At 41.4% G+C, this 24,956-nt stretch overlaps 1 protein-coding gene across 1 annotated transcript in view; it reads right to left on the bottom strand.

The window, feature by feature from the left end:
* frmd6 (FERM domain containing 6) overlaps positions 1-24,515 on the bottom strand; it is a 160,213-nt gene extending 135,698 nt beyond the window's left edge. Inside the window, exon 1 of the mRNA XM_078562598.1 lies at positions 23,805-24,515. The gene's annotated coding sequence lies outside the window, so the exon portion shown is untranslated. The remainder of the gene's footprint in view (positions 1-23,804) is intronic.
* Between the last annotated feature and the right edge of the window lie 441 nt (positions 24,516-24,956).

Raw genomic sequence — 24,956 nt, 5'->3', positions numbered from 1 at the left:
ATAGGAGGGAGTTAAGGAGCGATTGACAAAGAAATCATGGACACAAGGCAAAAGGAGTGTTAATGGTAGCGTTAAAGACTAAAGAAGGTGCTGAAGGCAGCATAAAGGTAAGATTGAAGACTGTGTTAAAGCAGGACAAGGGTCAGCGCTCTGTGAAAGCACAACATAGAAACAAGTGATAGATGGTCCTGTGGGGGTGGGGGGTGGTTTGAGAAAAAAGGATTTAAAAAATGAAAACTAAATAATAGAAGTAAATTAAAATAAAAAAAACAAATTGGATTTTAGAAGGGGTAAAGGTGGAGGAGCGAGTTCATGATCTGAAGTTATTGAATGTTAAGTCCGGAAGGCTGTAAAGTACCTAATTGTTAGATGAGGTGCTGTTCCTCCAGTTTGCGTCGGGCTTCACTGGAACATCGCAGCAGGCCTAGGACAGACATGTGGGCATGAGAACAAGATGATGTGTTGAAATGGCAAGTGACAGGAAGGTCTGGGTCATGGTTGCAGACTGAACGAAGGTGTTCCACAAAGCAGCCAGCCAGTCTGTATTTAGTCTCCCCAATGTAGAGGAGACCTCATTGAGAGCAGCAAATACAGCAGACCAAACTGAACGAGGTGCAAGTGAAGTGCTGCTTCACCTGAAAGGAATGTTTGGGGCCGTGGATGTTGAGGAGGGAGGAGGCAAAGGGGCAGGAGTTACACCTTCTGCGATTGCATGAGAAGGTGCAGTGGGAAAGGGATGAGGAGTTGTGGGGGATGAGGAGTTGTGGGTAATGGAGGAGTGGACCAGGGTGTCATGGAGGGAACAGTCCCTACAGAATACTGACAGTGGGACTGAGAGGAAGATGTGTTTGGTGGTGACATCATGCTGGAGTTGACGGAAATGGCGGAAGATAATCCTTTGAATGCGGAGGCTGGTGGGGTGACAAATGAGGACAAGGGGGACCTTATCATGGTTCTGGGAGAGAGGGGAAGGGGTGAGGGCAGAGATGTGTGAGATGGGTTGGACACGGTTGAGGGCCCTGCCAACCACAGTGGGTAGGAAACCTCAATTAAGAAAAACAAAGGCATGTCAGATGAACCATTTTGGAAGATGGCATCATCTAAACAGATGCGACGAAGGCAGAAGAACTGAGATAACGGGATGGAGTCCTTACAGGAAGGAGGGGCTGTCGACGAAGTAGCTGTGGGAGTCGGTGGGCTTGTAATGAATATTGGCACACAATCTATCACTAGAAATGGAGACAGAGAGGTCAAGGAAGGGAAGGGAAGTGTCGGAGGTAGACCATGTGAAGGTGAGAGAGGGGTGGAAATTGGAAGCAAATTCGATGCTGAGAATATGTCTAAGACAGTGAAAGTGGAAACTGCTCAGCTTTTTCTCCTGCCTAGCTAGCATATGTTGCCCAGGTTTCACCACCAAAAAGTGCGCTGAGTATGCAGGCTTCGTAGACTCATAGTTTGGTGTTCTCAGCCAGGTTGGTGTTGTGTGTGTCCTCTGCCCCAACCCCTGCACCACTCACCCACTTACTTAACTTGGACATAACAGCCACAACTTTTGGGATGCGTGTGTTGATTTCAGCATCAAGTGACAGATTGCTGGTGATTGTGGAACTTAGGTATGTGATGCTATCAACAACCTCCAGGGTCACATTGTCATTGCTGATAGATGGCGGTATGGCAACATCCTGGACCATGACATTTGTCTTCCTGATGCTGATAGTTAAACAAAACTCTTTACAGATATGAGAGAGTCTGTCCATTTGCCATTCAAGGGGCAGAATTTTCAGGTTGGAGTGTGGGCGCGTGCCCGACCTGCTCGAGCGTAAAATAGCACATGATGATGTCGGGCGAGCATCCCGACGTCATCCCACGATCGCGCGATATTTCGGTCAGCAGGCGCGCGCCAAAGTCAGAAACACACCCACTGACAATTAAGAGGACAATTAAGCCCGTTAAAGTTGTAATTGTCCCTGATTTTTCATGATCTATCCAACCTTACAGTTGGCAGACTGCCAGGTGACCTTTACATTTTTCATGAAACCTCATCCAAAAGCGGGATGAGGTTTCTGTTATTAAATTAAAAAAACCATGGACAAAATTTTTATAATGTATATGTTCAGGTGACTGTTTGTGACGCTTGGACGCTTTTGTTCTGATTTTAAAATCTCTATTTAACACTTTTGAAGACTTCAGCTCCCTAAGGCAGCTCTCTGCCTTCAGGGAGCTTTCATTCCACGCTTGCCCACACCCGCGCTTACATCAGCGCCCGCCCTCCTCCCGCCCCCACCCCGGCAGTGCCAAGCATTTCAGCGCACGCTTCACGCTGTCTGGTCGTTAGCTGGCCAGCCAGTGTGGAATCACGGTCGGGGGCCAATCGCGGTCAGCGGTCCATTCACCAGCCACTTCCGGACATGCCGATCGTGCCCGCACGCCAACCTAAAAATCCTGCTCAAGGTGTTCCTCAGTACAGAATGCTACTATGATATCACCAGTGTAGAGCAACACTCTAATGAGGACTTGGTGCACTTTTGTCTTGGGTCTCAGGTGAGCAAGACTGAACAGCTTTCCATCAGTTCTGGTAAGTATATAGCCTCTGTGGATGACCTGAAGGCATATGACAGCAACAAAGAGAATAATATTCCAAAGAATATTGGTGCCAGGAAGCAATCCTGTTTGACCCCATTGTATATCTTCCAGTTCTGAAATCACACTGGGAGTCAGGGGAGATGCGTTCAGCCGGGACCTGCAGTCTGACAAGGCCAACACAGGGAAATACCTTTCCCACAATGCTCAGCAGAGTGTTGCCTCGATAGTTGTTGTAATCACTGTGGTCACCCTTGTCCTTGCAGAGGGTCATGCATCTTTGCATCACACACCTCCTGAGACACTGCCCCCTCCCTCCAGCAAAGACAGAGAAGTTTGTGCAGTTGCTGCAGGAGTGCCGGTTTCTTGTGCTCAATGAGTTCAGGCAGCATAGCATCAATATCTGGAGCTTTGCCCATGGCAAGCAAGTCAATGCCTTTGCTAAGCTCCTGCACTGTGGGTTCACTATCCAGCTCTGCCATGACAGGCAGGCTTTCTATGGTATTTAGAGTTTCCTCGGCAACAGTGCTCTCCCTGGAGTACAATTTAAGGCAGTGTTTCGCCCATCTCTCCAACTGTTTATTGCAATCGATGATGACCTCCCCTGCCTTTGTTTTCAATGGAGACATTTTCTTTGCTGATGGACCTGCAGCTTTTTTGATGCCTTCATACATTCCCCTGGCATTCCCTGTGTCAAAGGACAACTGAATATTCTGGCAAGGCTGTTACCAATAGTCAATGGCACATCATCTGGAAGTTTGTTGGGTTTTACCTCAAACTCGTCAGCACTTTTCTGTTCTCGTTTCCCATATGTTGAGAGTGCGCTATTGTATATGGCATCTCTAACAATGTTCCATTTCGCTTCTGCACTCTTTGTGGAAATGCCCCAGTGCCTGTTCAATCCAGTCAAGCAACTGTTGAGCAGAGACTCTAAGCTCCAAGCACCCTTTGAAGCAGAAGGACCATGGCCAGTCAGCACCTCACTAGTTGGGGGCTGCCTGACTTGAGGTAGGCAGTGGCTGATCAGTGGGACACGCTCGTCCCTCCTATGGTTGGAGACTGCCTGCAGCACCTGTTCTCTACGTCAATCACGTTGGGCTTATCACTCTTAACTGCTATCTTGTCTGTTGTGTTAATGCTTTGCAGTGACACTTGAGTGTCCTCTCCAGGATGCAAGCCCGGGCAAGATTTATGGAGGCCCTGGGCTGCCCAAATGTTATGGTTCCCCTCTTGACCTCCCCAGTTGGGTCGAAAGGATTGCAAAGCACTACATTTGGCATCGGCTCAGTTGCAGGAGTTGCCAGAAAGATGACATATTTAGACAACAATGGAAGTTGAGTCTAACAAGAACAGCTTCTGATGAAAGGTCATCAACCTGAAACATTCACTCTTTGTTTCTCTCGCCACAGATGCTGCCTGACCTACTGAGTTTTTCCAGCATTTTCTGTTTTATTTAAGAACCCGAAATGGATTTGGTCAAGAATTACAAGCCTCCAACACTCCTGCGAGTTCCTACTCCATCACTACAAATGTGGATTTTTGTGTCAATGAGTTTTCTTAATGATATTTGGGATGTTCCATTCGCATTTTAGTAAGGCACTTTGGGGTAGCTTTTTATGTCAATAAAAATTAAACTCATGAGAGATAAAACAAGCTGAGGATTTGCTTTTACCCGGTTTACACTATTGCATAATGTCAAAATCTACCCATTGACTCCTATAAAATAGATTGTTTAATATAGAAATATCTAGCAGTTGAAAATATTATGGAAAATATTACAAATATAGTGTTTATCTGAATAGAATAGTGATGACAAATATTCCTGTAAAAAGTAGCCGAGAAAACTCTTAAGAAGATCACAGCAATTCTTGCAAACTTGAGGGAGATGGTGGCATAGTGGCAATGTTACTGGAGTAGTAATCCAGAGAACAGGCTAATGCTCTGGGGATAAAAGCAAAACACTGTGGATGCTGGAAATCTGAAATAAAAACAGAAAATGCTGGAAAAGCTCAGCAGGTCTGACAGCATCTGCAGAGAAAGAAACAGAGTTAACGTTTCGAGTCTGTATGACCCTTCTTCAGAGAAGGGTAATGCTCTGGGGGCATGGGTTCAAAGCTGGTGGAATCTAAATTCAATGAATGAACCTGGAATTTAAAGTTGGTCTCAGTAATGGTGACCATGAAACTATCATTGGTTGTTGTAAAAACCCATCTGGTTCACTGATGCCCTTTAGCAAAAGAAATCTGCCATCCTTACCTGGTCTGGCCTACGTGTGACTCCAGACCCACAGCAATATTGTTGACTTTTAAATGCCCTTTGAAATGTTCAATTCAAGGGCAATTGGGAATGGGCAATAAATGCTGGCTTTGTCAGCAACACCCACATCCCATGAAAGAAGGCAGAAGAAAACAAGGTTAACCCACACAATTGAAATTACTGCTAAACATACAGAGGTCAGCAGGAACAAAGCCACTCCTCAAAAATAGAAAATAAATCTCAATTGACTTCATTATCAAAGAAGCATGAAATTGTGAAGCGAATCCTTCGAAGTGTGTGATAAGTTATAAATAACATCTCAGTAATTTTCACCGGCAGGTGACGTGCACAACATACAATTCAAAACACTTCTGATGTAAATCCTGAAAATATTTGTCTACATGGTAGATGAAGCTTCCCCAAACCTGCTATGAGCAGAGGGCAAAGTCATATTTTGCGCTGTTTCCAGGAAATTCACTGCTGTGTGGCCTGAGGAAATGTGCTTGCAGTCTGGGGTCCAAGTATTTGTGATACTCAAATGCACCAGCTACATCAGGTAACTAATGGAGCAGCTCCCAAAAGCAGAAGATCCCATTTACAAAATAACTCACACACACTGATCTCAAAGATCTCAGAACAGAGTTCACAAAGGGGTCTTTGATCAACTGACAGCATGTGCCTGGTGGTGAGAGTGGCAAAAACAAAACAATGAGTCACATGGGATCCACCCTTTCATCTCAATCTACCCTTCAAACTAATCCCAAACTAATAAGCTTCCCCCCACTGCCTCCCCCACCCACCACCACACTGTTTAAAATAGACTGTTACCAAACTCAGCATCAAATTCTTCCCACCCTAAGCTTCAAACTGACATATTTGGAATTTGCAGATGAGAAGTTTGGTCATGTGGAAGCTATTATTACTGCATGAAAGAAAGGGAAAGTAGACAAGAAAGCATTTTGGAACAGCTGTGTACAAATTAGATGAAACCTAGTGATGTAGAGCTGACTGCAACATTTATGACAGACCAGTAAATAATTTTCCTGAGCATGTTTTAACCTCAGAGAATGACATACAATAAATGAGCCGACAAACCGGAATTCAGGCTGTTAGATTGGCCTTGCTCAGTTAAAGCTGAAATCAACATTGCGCATTCATCTCTGGCAGGTGCTAAGGCACAGAATCATTTGCATCAGAGCTCTGCAGCATCTGAAATAATTCAGGGTTTTTTTTTAAATGTCTGAGGATCCAGTTTTACCCTAGTCTTTAAATGAGATAAACTATTCCTGACAGAAAGCTGGAAATGGTCAGTCATGAAGTATGGCTTTGGCTGTATTAATCCCATTGGTTGTAAATTTGCAACACAAAAGCAATCTGTGTACTACTGCAATCACACTCACATTTCCCATGCCGTGCAGAAATCCATGCTGTAACTGCTGATTTAAAATAAGGTTTCAATTCATTGAACTTCAATTCAGCAAAGAGACTGCACATCTTCCTATTACTGTTTTCACAGCTTCAGCCAAGTTGAATTTTTGCAGAGATAAAAGCAAAAAACTACTGCGGATGCTGGAAATCCAAAACAAAAACAGAATTACCTGGAAAAACTCAGCAGGTCTGGAGCATCTTCTCCGCCGATGCTGCCAGACCTGCTGAGTTTTTCCAGGTAATTCTGTTTTTGTTTTGAGTTTTTGCAGTTTCAGCCTTGCTTATACCAGGTAACCAAAGATGTGGTTCAACAACAATAGCTAAATCAAATTTGGTACAGAATAAGAGACACTTCCTTCCCCTTTTGTGTCTGAGTGGTGTGCTTATCCTAGTGATGGAAGATGGGACTGAGAAATACTATCATTTATTCTCTTTGCATACAGTGGCAGCATCACATGCACAGTTCCCAAGTGCAATGTGGCATATATTAATTGCAGTTTGGAGATTCCCAATAATGGGAATTTGCATCAAGTTAAAAGCATACACTTCTTTGCCAGTTTGAGCTTTCCAGCATTATCCATCTGTGTGACTAATCAGAGCAGTAGTGTCTAACTGGAGATGAATTATGAATATATTTTTTTCATTTCTCTTTCGTTTCTGTTCGTTGTAAACTGAATTCTCCTTCCTTACACACAGGCATATGTAAAAATCTTCACTTGTCAAATTACCATTTTAATAAATAACATCAACGAAATAAGCTTCATTTTCACTACCTCAGGAATACTCTTAGTAAATGGAATTGATGAGATATCGCGTGAAGTCAATACCTCAAACTGAACTAGAAAATTGGGTTCACTTTTCCGTTTGAAGCTTCCTGGCTCATTTGATATTTCTTTAAGCAACTACCCAATTCCTTTTCAAAATAATTTATTATTGCAACTGCTTCAAGATAGTTTTGGCAGAGAATTCCACATTCTAAGTACCCTCTGTCTAAAGAAATACTTTTTTAACCACCACTTAATTCTGATGATTATCCTAAACCCATACCTTATTACTGTCTTATCAACAGAGGAAGCATTTGTACTATTTACTATATCATAGACCTTTATACAAATATACAAACATACGAATTAGGAGCGAATTAGTAGGCCACTTGGCCCTTCAAGCCTGCTCCGCCATTCAATAAGGTCATGGCTGATCTGATTGTATCCGTAATTCCACATTCCCGCTTACCCTCGATAACCTTTCACCTCCTTGCTTATCAAGAATCTATCTACCTTTGCCTTAAAAATATTTAAAGACTCTGCTTCCAATGCCTTTTGAGGAAGAGAGTTCCAAGGACTCACGACCCTCAGAGAAAACATTTCTCCTCATCTCAGTCTTAAATGGGCAACCCCTTATTTTTAAACAGTGACCCTTGGTTCTAGAACAAAAACAAAAATTGCTGGAAAAACTCAGCAGGTCTGACAGCATCTGTTCTAGATTCTCCCACAAGAGGAAACATCATTTCCTTTCCATTATCTTGAAAACATCTATTGAGTGACCCCTTAGCTTTCTCAGATCAAGAGCAAAAAACCTAATTTCTCAAGCCTCTGTCAATAACTAGTGTCATCAAAGCAAACTTATACCCCACCATTTCTATTTTACTTTTCTTTTATATACTTCTTATAATAGATTGTGCACAATGCTCAAAACTACAATCTAACGAATGATGATCTTGTCCAAGTCCAGTATTAGCTCTTACTACTCTAGTGCATCCCCTCTAAATAGGCCACCATGATCCGGTTTTTCTTCTGATGTTTAATCTATTTTCAGGACCACCATTAATGGCTTGTGCATCTGCTTGTCACGGTGGTTACTCCGCTCAATGTAATTTTCATTAAACAGGGGAGAAACTGGTTTTGTGCTGTCGCCTGGCACAAAGTGGGCGTGTGTTTAGAACACTTCTCAGCAATGCAGACCTAAGGTTCACGCCCTTAATTGGGCCTCAGGCCTCATTTCCATATACTGTTGAGCTGTGCACGCCACAAGGTAGCTTGGTTTCTCCCTAAAATCAGAAGGCAAGCCAGCCTGTAGGTGGGGGTGCGTAAGTGCCGGTGAATGGGAGGCAATCAGCACAGGCCAGCAGTGGACTGCCATTTGTAGTGGAGGCAGGGAGAACACTCCTGCTCCTTTCAGTTACACATTAAGATAAATGAAAATAAAAGTACCTGTTGTGTGGCAACCTTTTAGGGATAAATTTTCACTAACAAGGTGGGAAGCTGGAGTCGGGAAATTTCCCGATTCAGCACACTTGTCTCCATATAAATAGCCCCTGCATGCACTATTTTCACTCCAGGGAGGCGGGGACATGATCAGGTCGGACCCACTGACCCTGGAAGCAGTTTGGAGGCAGCCACAGAGGCATGTAAGTGCAACGGTGGGTTAGAAGACCCACCTCAGTTCTCAGGGGCTTCAGCCCAGTTGTATTAATGACTGTTAAGCCCTTTAGGCCTTACCCCTCACAACCCCTCACTGCCCATCCACTCCATATGCCCTCTCCATCCCACCATGCATCTTCCATTCCCTCCTCATAACTCCCATGCTCCCTTCCATGCCCCCTGCATCCTCCATGTCCGCTCACCTAGTATGCATTATGTACAGAACCAATGAGCCACATTATAACAATGGCAAGTCTTGAAATGCTCGTGATAAAAACACCCATTCAGAAATCTGCTTTGAAAAAACTGCTGCTCTTACAGCTTTATAGAAGTGTCAATCAGACACTGCCATTCATAATTTCAAAAACAGAAGCTTTATCCTACTTTACACCTCTTCATCTTGTCCAAATAAATATACAGACATGGAAAAACAGATCAAAGAAAGGATTTATTCTAATCTCATATAGTTGTTGATCAATCAAAGCTAATACAGGTGTAAACAGACCCCTGCTGAGTTGATCCATTAGTGAGTCTGAGCGCTCAGTCAAGCATTCATAATGAGGCCATCAGGCATCTGTATCAATAGAAATAGATGGACTTATTATGAATGCTTGGCTGAGTTACAATATATCACAAAATGTAAAATTTACAATTTTAAATTCAATAACCACATAACTGAGGGAAATAAAGACCTTAGAAAAAAGGCAAGCAGTGCAGTCATCCATGATTGAGCAATTAGTGCAACAAATTTACATAGCTCAATTCTTATCAAATATGTACCTAGAAAATTACAATGAGAAAATATTGACACTGAAGTGTGACAAAAATGAATCAACAGAAAGTCAAATGGTCCAGGCATAAAGCACAAACAGGGCAAGATCTGGGCTATTTTAGATGTGGTAGAGAACAGCATTCACAACATGACCTCTATGCTAGGCCACTAACCACACATGTCCTATTCAGGAAACATCCTTTTACTGTGGCCCTTTGCTTTTTGCCTTCCATCTATCACAATATCAAATGGCCCCATTCCACTTAATTTCAGTTGCCATTTTCCTTCCCTTAAGTCTCAGATGTGGTATACTATCAAATACTTGTTTAAAATCCACATAAATCATTTACCATTACACTCTTGCTTCTTCAAAGAATTGTATAAACTTGGTTAATGACAGCTTGCCTTTTAGAGATCTGAGCTAACTGATCTTGATTAGCTCATGTTTCTCCAAGTGCTTGGTAACCCAATTTAGGTTCTAGTAGTTTACCAACAATTGAAGAAAGGCTGGCATATAATTTCCCAGTTTATCTAGTCACTTCTGTTTTGAAAGAGGGCAGTCAAATTTGGCAGCCTCCAAATTTGCTTTCTGCAGAATATTACCAAAATTATGACCAGAGCCTCCGATATTTCTTCCTTGGTCTCCTCAGGATAACTGGATATAAACCATGAAGTCTGATTGATCTGTTGCCTTAATTTTAATAACTTCTTTGATGCTACTTTTCTTTGAATATATCCTCTGATGTTTCTACAATTTCAATACCACACCCTCTGTGAAAACTGAGCAACATATTCTTAATATTTCTGCCAATTCTTCACTTACAAGGTTCTTTACTCCCTGATCCTACTCCTCTTACAGAAAAGTATTTTATTGTTTTGCTTTTGTTTTTTGCTATTATTTGCTTGGCTTTCCTAAATTCTTTTTCCTGTCTTTCTTTCTTATTCTCTGCCGTGTAAGCAAAGTTTTTGTTTAAATTTAACACTTGATTTAACCTCCCCACTTATCCATGGGACAAAAGTTTTCAATTCATTCTCCTTTTCCTTATTGGAATATATTTGATTTTTATCCTTTCCATTTCCTGTTTAAATATTTTCCATTTCAAATCTATAATCCCATTTTAATTATTTTCCCTCAGTTTATATTCCGTAGAATTTATTTTTGCCAATCAAACACTCTTGTCCTCCAAGTTTTGTTTATCTATTCTTACACTTAGACTAATTATAAATTTTGCCATTGTTTCCAAAATAGTCCTTACTTTCCCTGTCTCATTACATGGAACCAGTTCAGTAATATTTTCATTCTTGTTAGAGGAGCAACATATTAACTGAGAAAACAATCCTTTGAACAAACTGCAGAAAATCTCACCTTTCATTCTCCCCATACCAGTCTACTTTTGGATAACTAAAACCTCCTAAAAGTACAACTATTAATACCTGCTTCTGTAATTTGTTTAAAAATTCCATCCTCAGTTCCTTCCTACTGTTTAGGGTCTATACTATATCCCATGATTTTAACTAATCCCTTGCTGTTCCTCAGCTGAGTCCAAATGAATCTTTTAGACAATTTTTCTATTTAAATCTTTAATCATGATAGTGCCTCTAATTAATACTGCTAGCCTTCCTCCCTTCTTTCCTGATTCTTTCTAAATGTTATATACTCAGACATGTTTAAATGGAAATTTTAACTCAACTACAGCCATATGTTTGATTAAAAAAGATAATTTACTGGCACTATGTCATCATTTATGAGTCTTTTTGAAAAAATTCATTCACAGGATGTGGGCTTTGCTGGTTGGGCCAGCATTTATTGCCCATCCCTGGTTGCCCTTGAGAAGGTGATGGTAAACTGCCTTCTTGAACCACTGCAGTCCATCTGGTATAGGCACACCCACGGTGCTGTCAGGAAGAGAGTTCCAGGATTTTGACCCAGCGGCAGTGAAGGAACGGCGATATAGTTCCAATTCAGGATGGTGTGTGGCCTGGAAGGGAACTTCCAAGTGGTGGTGTTCCCACCTCTCTGCTGCCCTTGTCCTTCTGGATGGTAGTGGTCGTGAGTTTGGAAGGTGCTGTCTAAGGAGCCTTGGTGAATTCCCAATGTTGTTTTTTTTTATATTCTGTGCATTAGCATACATTCATTTTAGTTTGGATTTGTGGGATTTTGCAATTCTTTCTTTTTTTGCCTTTCCATATCCTGACTTCTATTTTGTCTTGTTAATTACGTTTAACGTTTCTGCCTCCTTGTTATCCATACACCAAAGAGATAATTTTCCAAGTTTGTTTGTAAAATTGCGTGCAGTATGCACTTGAATTTCAAATATGTGCTCTCAGCAAGCAAGCCCCCTCCCCCACCTGAAATGAGAAGTCATAAAACTATCCGTCTCATAATTACTTTCGCCTGCAAGCAGTAGACTCAGCTGTCTTTCCTCGCAACAGTGTGACTGTTGGCATTTCAGGTAATTAGCCATAGTCCACAAAGGACCATCGGCATCTCTCTCCATTAGAGAGAGACAATTGGTTATACAGTTTGAGGGGCATCACTCCACATCTAGCATGAGGGCAAGGTAAGAAGGCAGGTCTCCATGAACTGTGACTGTTGAAAAGGCTGGATCTTGCGCTCAGCGGTGAAGCAATGGAACATTCCGCCAACCTCAAAGAAAGCTGCCACAAAGATCGAGCAATCTCAGCAGCGTGGTTTTCCAATTTCCCAGAGGCAGCTTAAACCTGGTGCCAAGTAAAGGGGATCGCCAGGCACCTGGCAGCAGTGATGTGAACAAGAAGGGTTAGCAAATAAACACACTGAAGTATTCTGACAGACAGAACACCAGGAAGTTAAAAGCACTGATCATCCTTCAAGTTAAACATTCAGATAGCAAAATAAATTATTATTATTTGGATTAAGATAGAAGCTAAAATATCATGCAATATTAAAAGGTGGAATTTGTCACGATGGACTCATTTGTCTTTCCGCAAATACAAAATTAGCATTTCAAGGCCAGTGAATGTGTCTAGCAGTCATTATGAAGTTAGTACACTGTTACAGATCCAGTCACACCTCATTCAACAAAGTTGTAACTTTTCAGGGTTTTTACAGTGAGACTAACTGCAGAATAGTGGAAGTTTTCATCAACTCACTGATTGCTCAGGCACTGCATTCAGTGGGTGCCTCAACAGCACACCCTCTGGAGAACCATGAAACTGTCAGCGTTCACCATTGTTACTCTACTGAGATTGACAGCAACTTCTGGATCTCCTTGTCCACATATGTGTGGACTCCTGAAGTTGCTGTCAGTTTCAGTGGGGTATCAATGGTGAACGCTGACGATTTCATCGTCACTACCACCACAAAAAGCAGGCCTATGTATTGTGCGCAGCTTTTTAAATGTATCTGGTACACACTAAGTGACACATGTCATCAATGGAAACTAAAAGTAATTGCACAGGTCCCTAAACAGTGAAAGTATCACTAATACTCTTAAAGTAAAACATACTGTAAACCAGACTCTTAATTTCCTTGGAGAGAGAAACAGAGTGAACGTTTCCAGTTGAATAAAACCTCCGCTATGAAAAATGATATTTGGCTTGTAACACTAACCGTGGGCTGGATCGTCCCACGTTTGCACAAAGTGTGGTAGCGGGCAGCAAAAAAGTCATTTTACGCGCCGGCCGCAATGGCGGGTTTTTGTGCCGTTTCATCCTATTCCCGCCTCATTAATCATGTAGCCACAGGAAACAGGCTGTCTCGCTACTGATGGGTAGAGCGGATGACCGCAAACTGGTTTCATGACGGAGTGACACCGGTTTTGGCCTTCTCGCCATATTGTACCCCTTGCCCGCCAAGAAACCTGACACCAACAGAGCTGGAAAATTCCGGCCTCTGTTTCTCTCTCCACAGATGCTGCTGGATCTGCTGACTATTTCCAGCGCTTTCTATTTTTATTTCTGATTTCTAGCATCTGCAGTATTATCATTAATCTTAATTTCCTTGTAATTTTGTTTTAGAACCACAAAATTATTTCTCATTATACCTGCCTGTAGAGAAATCACACTCTTCCACACTATTCAATCCATCTTAATTCAGTCTTGCATGTTAACATAATGCTTATCTTTTTTGGAGGCTATGGGAAGATTTCAGGATGACCCATCGAATGGAAACAAGGAGATAGTTGGTAGTGCCCAAAAAATGGTGAAGAATGTCTTTCAGCCCTCTGCCTGACCCTGCTGCGTTGTCAATTTGTTGGAGGTGCTCGGGGGAGGAGTCGCAGATGAGGTGGCCCAGTCAAACAACTGAGGGATGCAGACACCTAATTTACATAATTAAATTGGGGTACGAGGCAGTCAATAAGATCCCGATTCCCTGCACTCTCTGCCCAGTATCAACTGGTAGCCAAAATGGAGCCAAAAAGGAAAGTACTTACGGGTTTTTGGGGGGACAAGTGAGGCGAGAGCACTCTTCTGGATTACACAAAAATAACCTGCCCTGCTATTGCGCCAGATCCACTCCAGGAAATGGATTCCCCCCCCCCGGCCTACTTTTAGTCCCGAGCCCAGAGGCTGGCCGGCTCATCTAATATTACAGCCGCCCCAGACCAGCAGGTGGCCCCAGAGCAGTCATTCTATGCCCAAAGCCTGCTGGCCCTAAAAAATGGACCAGGCCTCCTGTCAGCACTACTGAAAACTGCAGAGAGGGAAAATTGAGTTTTATATAGATAGAACGGGATTGCAGACTAATCCAGCAGTCATCCACAAACCTTTCAAGCTTTAACTTTGTGGTTTATAATTAAATTTGAAGCCCCTCAATTGAATTGTATTCTTAATTCTGTCTTTGTAATCAATCCACAACCTGGATTTCCCTCTTGGGCAAAACCCAGAATAGAATTATGGTGGGGTGCAAGTCATACCTGCCTAACAAGAAGTGAACCGACCCTTACATAATTTCCAGGGCTCAGCCTAATTTTAACATTCTTAGTGAGGTCACAACATCAGTTAGTGGGAGATTGCCATTTAGGGTGGGAACCAGCGTGCTGCTGCAGGTTTTAAAGGCCTGCAGCAACTGAAAGGAGACGCCATGCCTAATATTGTTTTGGCAGCAGTTGAAAAACTTTGCTCTGTGAGAATCTCTGTGAGGTCTGCAGGATGGCAGGCAGCCCCACGATTCACTGATGAAGCTAAAGTTTGCACAAAGTTAAGCAGAAGTGGGGAACAGTATTTGGTAAGGAGCGACGCGCATCCCAAAGAGCAGCGGTACAGCAGCAGTGGTAGCAGATGGTCAGGCCCGTCAGTGCCAAGATGCCCACCACATGCATGAAACTCAGAGCTACGTAAATTTTGATTGCCTTACCAGGGCAGGCAAAGTTCAAAGAGTCAGCCATACCTTCCAAAAAGGCACTGTGCTTAGCATTTGAGACACCTCAGGTGTCATTTTAATCCTACTCACCTGGCATAAACACAAGAATGAGGAGCAGGAGCAAGCCATTTTGCCCTTCAAGCCTGTTCCATTGTTCAATAAGAATACGGCTAACCTGATTAGGACCTCAACTTCACTTTCCTATCTGTGTCCCATAACTGTTGACTCCTTTGTCAATCAACCTTGAATATATTCAATGACCCAGCCTCCACTGCTCTCTGATGAAAAGAATAATGACCCTCTGAGAGAAAAAAATTCTCCTCACCTCGGTCTTAAATGGGAGATTTTTAAACTATGTCCCCAATATCTGGACTCCCCTACAAGGGGAAACATCCAATCAGCATCCACTCTGTAAAATCCCCATAGGATCTTACATATTTCACTAAGATCACATCTCATTCTTCTAAATTCCAATGGGTAAAGGTCCAACCTGCTCAACCTTTCATCATAAGTTAACTCCTCCATCCCAGGAATCAATCAAGTGAACCTTTTCTGGGCTATTGCTAATGCAATTATACCTTTTCTTAAGGAGTCCAAACCTGTACATAGTACTCCAGATGCAGTCTCAATAAGGCCCTGTACAGCTGTAGCAACACTTCCTAACATTTATACTCGATTCCCTCGCAATAAATCCCAACATTCCATTTGTCTTCTTAATCACTTGCTGTAGCTGCATACTAACTCTTTGTGATTCGTGTACCAGGACACCCAGGTCCCTTTGTACCTCAGAGTTCTGCAACCTCACTCCATTTAAATAATATACTTTTTTAAATTCTCCCTGGCAAAATTGTCAAGTTCAGATTTTCCCACGTTATACTCCATCTGCCAATTTTCTGCCCACTCACTTAACCTATATAAATCCCTTTGTAGACTTTTTATGTCCTCTTCACAGCTTAATTTTCTACCTATCTTTGTGCCATCAGCAAATTTAACTATCATACATTTGGTCCCTTCATCCAAGTTGTTGATATAGATTGTAAGCAGTTGAGACCCCAACACTGATTCCTGTGACACTTCACTGGTTATAGCTTGCCAACCCAAAAATGACCCTTTATCACTTCTCTGTTTCCTATTTGCTAATCAATCCTCTATCCAGGCTAATATGTTGTCCCCTACACCAGGTGCTCTTATTTTGTGTGGTAACCTTTGATGTGGCACCGTATCTAATGCCTTTGGAAATCCAGGTAAAGTGGTAAGTAGGTGGTTAAAGTGCCCTGAGTACATTAGCTGCCCTGAAACCACTAGGATCGTAGCATCTAAGCATTTAACATACTCTCCTGAGCAGGTTGAGCAGGCATCGAGGACAGCTGCCCAAGGCCAGCAGGGTCATTCTTGTTGTGTAAGTGTCAGTCCTGATGACATCATTTGGTCCCGCCTGCAATTTTAACTCCAGCCTGAAGGAAGAATCCACTGAGGCTTTCCCCACAGGCCAATGCAAGGTAGAAGAATATCAATCCCAGAAGACACCAAAAAAACTAAGTGTTTTTCTTTCCTATGTGAGGACAAGAAGAGCAAGAGTAAAGAAAAAAAGAAACCAAGGAAACTTCATAAAGAAGTCATCAGCCAAAAATGGGCACCAAGACAAAGAAGGAGATATTAGGAGAGGTGACCAAAAGTTTGGTCAATAGGTGGGTTTTGAAGAGAGCCTCAAAGTACAACAGGGAGTCAGAGAAAACCAACATGGGTCAGCAAGGATAGGTATCCCATGATGCAGAATAGGGTACAAGCCAACATACTTTTGGATGATCCAAAGTCTATGGATGATGTAAAATGGTAAACTGGCTGGGAAAGCATTGAAGCAACCTAGAGGTGACAAAGGCAAGAGTGGGGGGATGGGCAGCAGATAGGCTGAAGCATGGACAGAGTGGGTAGGAGATGCAATGTTAGGGGTGAAAGTAAGCAATCTTTGTGATGGAGAGTGCTTGGAGTCAAAAGCTCAGCTTGGGGTCGACTAGGACGCTGAGACTGCAAGATTCTGGCTCTACCTGAGACAATTACCCTTGTTGTAGGTTGCATGCTGATGCCTGTGCTTCACTGTTTTTTGTGGTAACCAAAAAGGAATTCCGGTTTTATAAGACCAAGTTGTGCAATATACAGCAGTTCGTCACGACCTTTGAGATCTTCACCAGACTATATTGAAGATGCCACCAGACCAATCTAGAGGTGTGGACAAATAATCCAAAGAATGTGAGTTCAACTCCCATCATGCTAATTTAAGAATTTGATTTTTTTTTTAATGAATTCAATCTAGAAATAGAAAGGTACTATCAATAAAAGTGTCGGATAAACATAAAAATGAAACTGCTTCATTAATGCCTTTTAGATAATAAACCTGCCTTCTTTGGCTACTCAGGCCTCTATGTGACTCCAATTGCACATTAATGTTATTCACTCTTTACTGTTTCTTAAGTGGCCTAGCAAACAACTCAAATGTAGTAAACCGCTATAGAATTATTGGACCATATGGACTGCAGCATTACAGAAAAAGGCTCACCACCATCTACTCAGGACAAACGGCATGGGCAATAATGCCAATCTTGCCAGAAACACCCAAATCCTGGGAATGAATTACGAATAAGAAAAAGATTAATTCACTTATTGCACACACAAATGGAGTTTTGCAGCTATATCTTTTTACGATTTAAATGGAAACTGTTTGATATTTTAGATTTACATAGGCGAACACTCAACCAGCTGACTGGCTGGGCATATTAAATCTAAGGAAATTTCTTCACTGCAATATTAGGCCGCTGTTGGCTATTGTAGAACTAGAGTGTTCCCACACGTATAACAGGAACAAGCTCAATTACGTCTATTAGTATGTTTGACTTTATTTTTCATTTTAATAAGTCATAACAATCTACTATACAAATATTGATGGCCTTCTGGGAGTTTTTAAATTGATTTTAATCTATGCTTTGATTACATCACTTGGCTATGAAAGTCAGTGTTAAAAAAAGATAACTGCTTTTGATCTAGCAAATAGCAGATTTATCAGCACAGCAAGATCTTGATTAATAATAATAAGATCTTGATGAGATTAGTTCAGTTTTCACAAAGAACAGCTGATTTTACAAGTGATTACTCTCTTCAGGATATGCCTGTTCTCCTTTATTCGTAGCAAGCTGCTGCATCAAATTAGTATAGTGCACATAGTATGCATATTAAATTGCATGACAGAACTCAAGAGAAACAAATTCTGTTGTTCTTCCTACTCTTCCTATAATTAATTGCTTGCTTTTTTCACTACTTTTTAATTCATTTGTTTGCCTTTCCTTTCACTCTCACTATGTGTCCACACTCTCCATTTGTGTTGACTGTATCTCCATTTCTAATTTGTCATTGTTTCTTTCTCACTTTGTTAGCATCTCCTTCATTCTGTTCCCTCTTTCATGCATATGTCTGCCCTAGCCTCTTTGGTGAGTTTTCTTTATATGCGCATATGCACTTTCTTTTCCTTATGTACTCAGTTTCTATCTTTTATTCTTTTTACACCCATGTTATTACGATAACAATAAAAAGTGCTTGCAGAGCACCTTTAATTGAATAAAATATTCTAAAGCATCGAAAAATAATCAAATCTCAAGTTGTGGTGGGAGAAGGATTGCAGGAAGAAGCCAAAGAAAGACAATATCAAGCAGATAGGATTTAAGGAGGCTTTTGAAGGAAATGGGAGAAAAAAAAACATGCATTTATATTTTGTATTTCTAGATCTCAGACATCCCAAAGCACTTTACAGCCAATAAAGTACTTTTGAAGTGTGGTCACTGTTGTAATGTCAGAAATGCAGCAGCTAAATTGTGTACAGCAAACTCCCACAATCATGATATTAGTTGACAAACCAGGTGGACCTTGGTTTTTTCCTAGAAATTCCTATGTTGCTATCTATTAGGTGTTGGCTGAGGGATAAACCTTGACCAGGACACTGGGAGACTTCCCCTCCTCGTCTTTGAATAGTGCCATTGGATCTTTCCTTCCACCCGAGAGAGTGGACAGGGCTTTGGCTTAACGTTTCATCCAAAAGACAACACCACCAACAGTGCAACACTCCCCTGGCACTGCACTGAAATGTCAGCCTAGATTATGTCCTCAAGTCTCTGAAGTAGTACTTGAATCCATGACATTCAAACTCAGGTGAGACTACTACCACTGAACCACTGAAATTCATAGAAAATACAGCACAGAAGGAGACTGTTCAGCTTACTGCACCTCTGTCAATTCTTCACCCGGGGCAATATGATTCTAATCCCAATTAGTTTCCCCTAATTTATTATATTCTTCATTTTCTTCAACTTATCCAATTCCCATGTTAAATTATATTTGGTATCTACATTAATATCCATTTGTGGTGACATATTCTAAATGTAGCCATCCACTGTCAGAAAAAATTCTAACTTCCCCTTTCACTCAAGTGATAATCTTTAGCCTATACCTACTGCCACTCCAACTAATTTGCCAAGTAGCACAAACAATTATGTACGACTTAGCCTCTCAAACTTTTCATACTTTTAAAAATCTCTATCAGATTTCCCTTAATCACAAAGATCCTAGAGTGTGAGGAAAATTGTTCCAAGCATTTTAAGATGGAATGGATAAGTTTACTGATATTTTCAGAATTATTTTCCCCCAGTATATTATAAATGTGACTTTTTTCGATGTATAAGGAGAGTGAGGAAACTAGTCTTGACATAGAAAGCAGTTTAAAAAAAACAATTTGCCTGGATTGATTATTTTTCCTTTTCAACACTACACCGAACAATGGTCGCACATTATCAGCCAGGAGGTCATGTATCTGCCCTCTGTCTGATGCTTCCAACTGCATTTCCCTCCACTGAATGCATCAGATGCAAGAGTAGATCTCAAGCCTCTGCAGACAATGCGGGGCCATTGCCATTAGAAGCCTGCATGCTAGCTGTGCACAAAATGCACAATATGTGACGGGAGTACCTGAGGAGTGCTGCAGAGGCTCAGTGCTGCTAACACTGGCCACTGAAGACTTCCACAAAGCTTGCTACCTCCAAAAAAGGTGACCCTAAAATACAAAGAGGGCCACCAGGTCTAAATTTAGAACTTTTAAACAGAACTTTGGTGCCCAATAACAATATCAACCTTTGGAACGAGTTGGACTCCTCATTATAAGGCCCCCCCCCCCACCCTCCAAAACCTTTTTGGGGACTTACTTTGTTGAGGCATCCAAAGGCCAATTCTTATTGTAATTTGTATTTCCATGGCTTTAAAAAAAAAGTGCTGACAATATAAAAACTGGAAGCAGCCTTTCATGGACTCATAGCGCCACAGAAGGAGGCCATTCATCCTGTTGAGTCCATGCTGGCCCTCTGAAGAACAATCCAATCACTCCAAGTCCCCTTGCTCTTTCCTGTAGCCCTGCAAATTTATTTCCCTCAAGTGCCTATTGAATTTCCTTTTGAAATCATCTTCATCTCTGCTTCCACCACCCTCATAGTCTGAGAGTTCCAGATCATTACCACTCACTGTGTAAAAATATACTTCCTCATGTTTCCCCTGCATCTCTTTCCCAAAACCTTAAATCTGTGTCCCCGGTTCCTTGTAACATCAGCTGACAGGAATAGTTTTTCTTCGTCTACCTTATCTGAACTTATCATAATCTTTACATCATTATCAAATCTCCCCTCAATCTCCTTTGTTCTGGGGAGAACAACCCCAATTTCTCCAACCTAACCGTGCAATTAAAGTGCCTCATCCCTGGAACCATTGACTGCTGATGCCTATAGCCTTGCAAGATCAGTTGCTTTGGGTAAATGTATACGCAATGCCGGGACCACAATATCCACCTCTGCAAGAAAACAGTTTTTCAGATAGTATCTGTTTTTGTTCACCGCACCCCTGTGGTCACCTTTCGCATCCTAGATCCCTCCGTGGCCTTGCCCTTCCTTATTTCTGTAATCTCTTCAAGACCCACAATCCTGCAAGATATGCATTCCTCCAATTCTACCCTCTTGCACATCCCCGATTTTACTCACTCCACCACTGGTGACAAAGTCCTTAGCCGCCAAGATCCTTAACTCTGGGATTTTGTCTCTTAACCTCTCTGACTTTCTTTCCTCCTTTAAGATGTTCCTTGAAACCTCTTTGACCAAGCTTTTGGTCACCCTAATATCCACCGCATATGTGACTCAATATCAAATTTTGTTTGATAATGTTGCTCCGAAGCCCCTTGGGATTTTTTACTATGTTATAGGTGCTCTATAAATACAAGTTGTTGTTGTAAGGAATGATAGATTTGAACCAATAAAAATGACCTATGCCCTTTAGGCAATCTCCCAGAAATTTCCCAAAGTCTTACAAACAGCTGCTTGACACATGGACATCATATTTCAGCGAAGAATATATAAAAAGTAAAATAGATACCTTTTACTAGCTGTGAGTAGGAATAATTCAGAAAATTGGCTCAAACAATACATAGCATTGACTGGTCAGCCCTGAAGTAGATTCCAGTATTATGGGGTTCAGCCAGCATTAAATCAATGCACCAGGTTCCAAATGTTCAGCAAATATTCACATGAAACTACAAGCACATGAAAATGATTCTACACTAATGAAATGTTAAGCTAATATTTGGCAAAGGAATCAGCAGCGCATCAGGAAGGCTAGTGCAGTGGACGCTGAACACAATGACTGCTAACAGTTCTAAAGTCAATAAAAAAAAAATTCAAGGTCCCTTGTAACTGTTTACTTTTAAACATTCTACATGCTTCTTCTGAATTTCTTACAGGACTTAAAGGCATTTTTCCCCCGCTGCAAGTGTCAGCTTGAACTCACTGTGAAGAAGAGCATGAACAAATATCAGCTTCATTTAGAGATTTTTTTTTTTAAAAACAAAAAGATTTGAAACCAATTAGAAAATGTTAGAGCTGAAAAGCGATTGTAATGCTCCAGGCATTCTTGGTTTGTTCTGTAAAAGTCACGTTATAGCTGGCCAAGCAAGCTAAAAATGTACAACTATGTCCACCAGTGTTCAGAATAAGAAACACAAGTACTAAAATAACAGCTGCACACAATATTAGCCTGACTATTATAGTTCCAGTTCCTAGATGTATGGTCATGAGGGGAACACTAGCCTAATCAGACTAATAGAATACTGTTTAAAAAAATGAACAAAAGCAAACTGATTGATCAACAGAAGCCTGAAGCATATGACCATAGCAAGGCAGTACCACATGGAAAGCAGGCGTCAGTTGAGGCCCCTATTTTCAGTGCATCCACATACTTGATCAATGTGTTTTTGTTCAATGTATCTTATTTTTACCATATAGTGTAAGCTTTAGGGCTTAGTTATGTTGTGCCTGTCAGTAACAGATAGTCTCCATTCTTTAAAATCATGCATTTCAAAGATAGTCTAGTCTGAATCCCTTCTTTACAGATGCGTCACACATGAACAAAATAAACTCCCACTGCCAAGCAGCCGAAGCATCTCAATAGAATGACATTATTTTAAAGAACCAGCTTAACCTTCCCTTTTCTATTTATTCTATGTGTGGGACTAACACGCACTGTTTTCTAAAAGCAGCAATACCTCCCTAGAGCACTACTGGGTGGATTTAAAGTCAGCTTTAATTGACTGCTACAATGCAGCAGATAGAGCGAAAAGAGAGATTTCCTGTGCCCTTCTGTATATGTCCATGAACAGAGGGAAAAATGTTGGGTTTCCTGTAGTTTCTAAATGGGCAAATCAAAGGGACCCCAGCAAGCAATCTAAGGCCTCTGAGTTTTTGTTCTTGTTGTACGAATCAAGCAGAAGTCACATTAAATTAAATAGAGTGACTGCAAAATACCTACACTTGCACCGCCCTTATCAAAACGATCAGTGGAACAGACAATTCAAAACTCTGGTATCATTCTACTGGATACTTGAAGATTTCACAACAAATCTTGTGGGATTTTACTTTTTACAGGGCCCAATAGGATCAAGCATGGTAATTTAAGTATTGTATTGCAATTCAATTAAAGGTAGGTTGGATGCCTTTTGTCATCTTTAACTCAGCTTCAATGCATTCTCCCCCCCTCCCCAAACCCAAGAAAATTAGTTTCTCTTACTAATAACTAGAGGAAAGCACAGGGGAATATTTTAAACAGGTTCTTTTTAAGCCCTGCAATGAATGCAAAATGTTTGTAATAAAAAGGGTGTCTGAGGGCTTGCAGCATAGAAAATGTCCCAAGAAGCAATTACTGTTTTGATCTGAAAAAAAATCAACTCCCAGAAATCTCAGAAAGGAAATGACTAGCATTCTTTAAAAATTAAGCCACATGCAGTCCCTTAGCAGAAGTGACTAATCGCATAAATTGTATCCTGCGGCACTGAAGGGAGCAAATGTAATAGACTCTTAAACGTTGTTAGAAGATAGATAGGAGTCAAACTGCAAAGTACTGTTATAGAAGATAAATATTACAGACTCGCAGCCATCAAATACATTTACTAAAAATCCTATCGGATGATACAACTGTACCCTATGGGATCTTGTTGGAACTGACGCGATTCAGTAAAAGCCACAGGAATGACAATGTTTCTTATGAGAAGCTATAGGGAGAATGTGTTGCATAGATCCTTTAAGATTGTACGATTTGTGAAACAACATATAGAACACCTTAATTAAGAATAATATTTATTCAATAAATATGGTGAAAGTAAATAGCTTGCCAAAAAGACAAAAGTTTCACAAGCAATAAGGATACATTAAAAAATCTCCATTAAGTAACTTTTCACCCACCACCATGTCTTATTATTGCAACTGTACAGATCTCACGAAGCCGAAAGATAATTTTTTACCACACTGAACAATAAACTAGCTCCATGAAGCCCACAGCAAAGGAAAAATAAAAGGAGTCAAAGCAAATACAGCACTCACTCTCAATCAGTAAAAGTAATCCAATGGATGCCACGAAAGAATTCGTTACTGTACCTCACCTTCAGCCACAAATCCTTAGCAGTCTCGGTATCCTGTCCGCTCAAGATTCACTGAAGTAAGAAACAGTTACTGGAGCTGCTGCAAACTTCACTGCCACATCTTTGATAGTCCAGCAGGAGCAGAACACATGTAGTATACGGGTGAGTTTAGACATATGTTGGAGAGAATCGGGGGAGCAGCTGCTCACGTGTGTTTTTAAACAGTTTTAGCGGAAGGTACTGAGGCTAGTCGTATTGTCTTGTTTCTCCTCTTTTTCCCTAGTCGGAGTCCCACACACATTTGTGCAGGGTGAACTCACTGGTGCATTTTCCAAGCTCCTCCTGCTGTCTTCCCCTCTTTTGGTTCTACTGATGGTATGTTCCACTCCCTTAACATGCCATCTCCTGTCTGGCTTCGTGTGCCAGAGCTTTCATGTATACATGAGAAAGCATTTCAGTCCAGGCCGGCCATCACTGCACCCTTTCTGTCAGCCTTTAGAAATGGGACTCACACAACCAATCCCTTTAAACATACCCTTACAAACCAGCCTGGAACTCTTTCCACCACCAGCTAGGGGGATTCCTGCTTTATTTCCTTTTGTTCTTGCTCGCACTGAATTAGAAACGTTTTTTTTTAAAAAAAACTTGTTTTAAATAAGTATTTTTCGTCCTGACTTAATCAGCTGAAGGCAATTTCCGTCGTAAATCACCATGCTGTAGTTTAATGGCTCCATCTGCTAACATGTGACAAAGACTTGTATATGTTACACCCTGAGGCAGAAATATGAACGCTCCTCAAATGGGTGATCTGAAAGGCGTGCTGCTGCTTTTACTGTGTGCAGATTGAGCAAAATTTATATACATGGGGTGCGGGGGGGCGGGGGGAGGGAAGGGGAGCAACAAACTTTCTTGTTTTTATGGGAATGCCAAGGTTAGATTTTGGCAACAAACGTGGAAAAACCTACTTTTCTGACGTGGTAATACATTGAGAACTGATTCCCCCCCCCAGCCCAATTTCCATGTGTGTTGACAAACTTTCTAAACAGCCCATGGTGTGCTTTTTAGCTTCTCTCTCGAATCACACTGCATGGATTCTCCCATCAACATAAGCAACTTCTGTGGTCACACAACGTGTAGAGCTTAGAAGTGAACGGAGAGTAGGATCGGGTCTGT

The sequence above is a fragment of the Cetorhinus maximus genome, chromosome 18, assembly GCF_964194155.1.
Source record: "Cetorhinus maximus chromosome 18, sCetMax3.hap1.1, whole genome shotgun sequence".
Taxonomy (NCBI): domain Eukaryota; kingdom Metazoa; phylum Chordata; class Chondrichthyes; order Lamniformes; family Cetorhinidae; genus Cetorhinus; species Cetorhinus maximus.
This window is presented reverse-complemented; position numbering and strand designations above follow the sequence as displayed.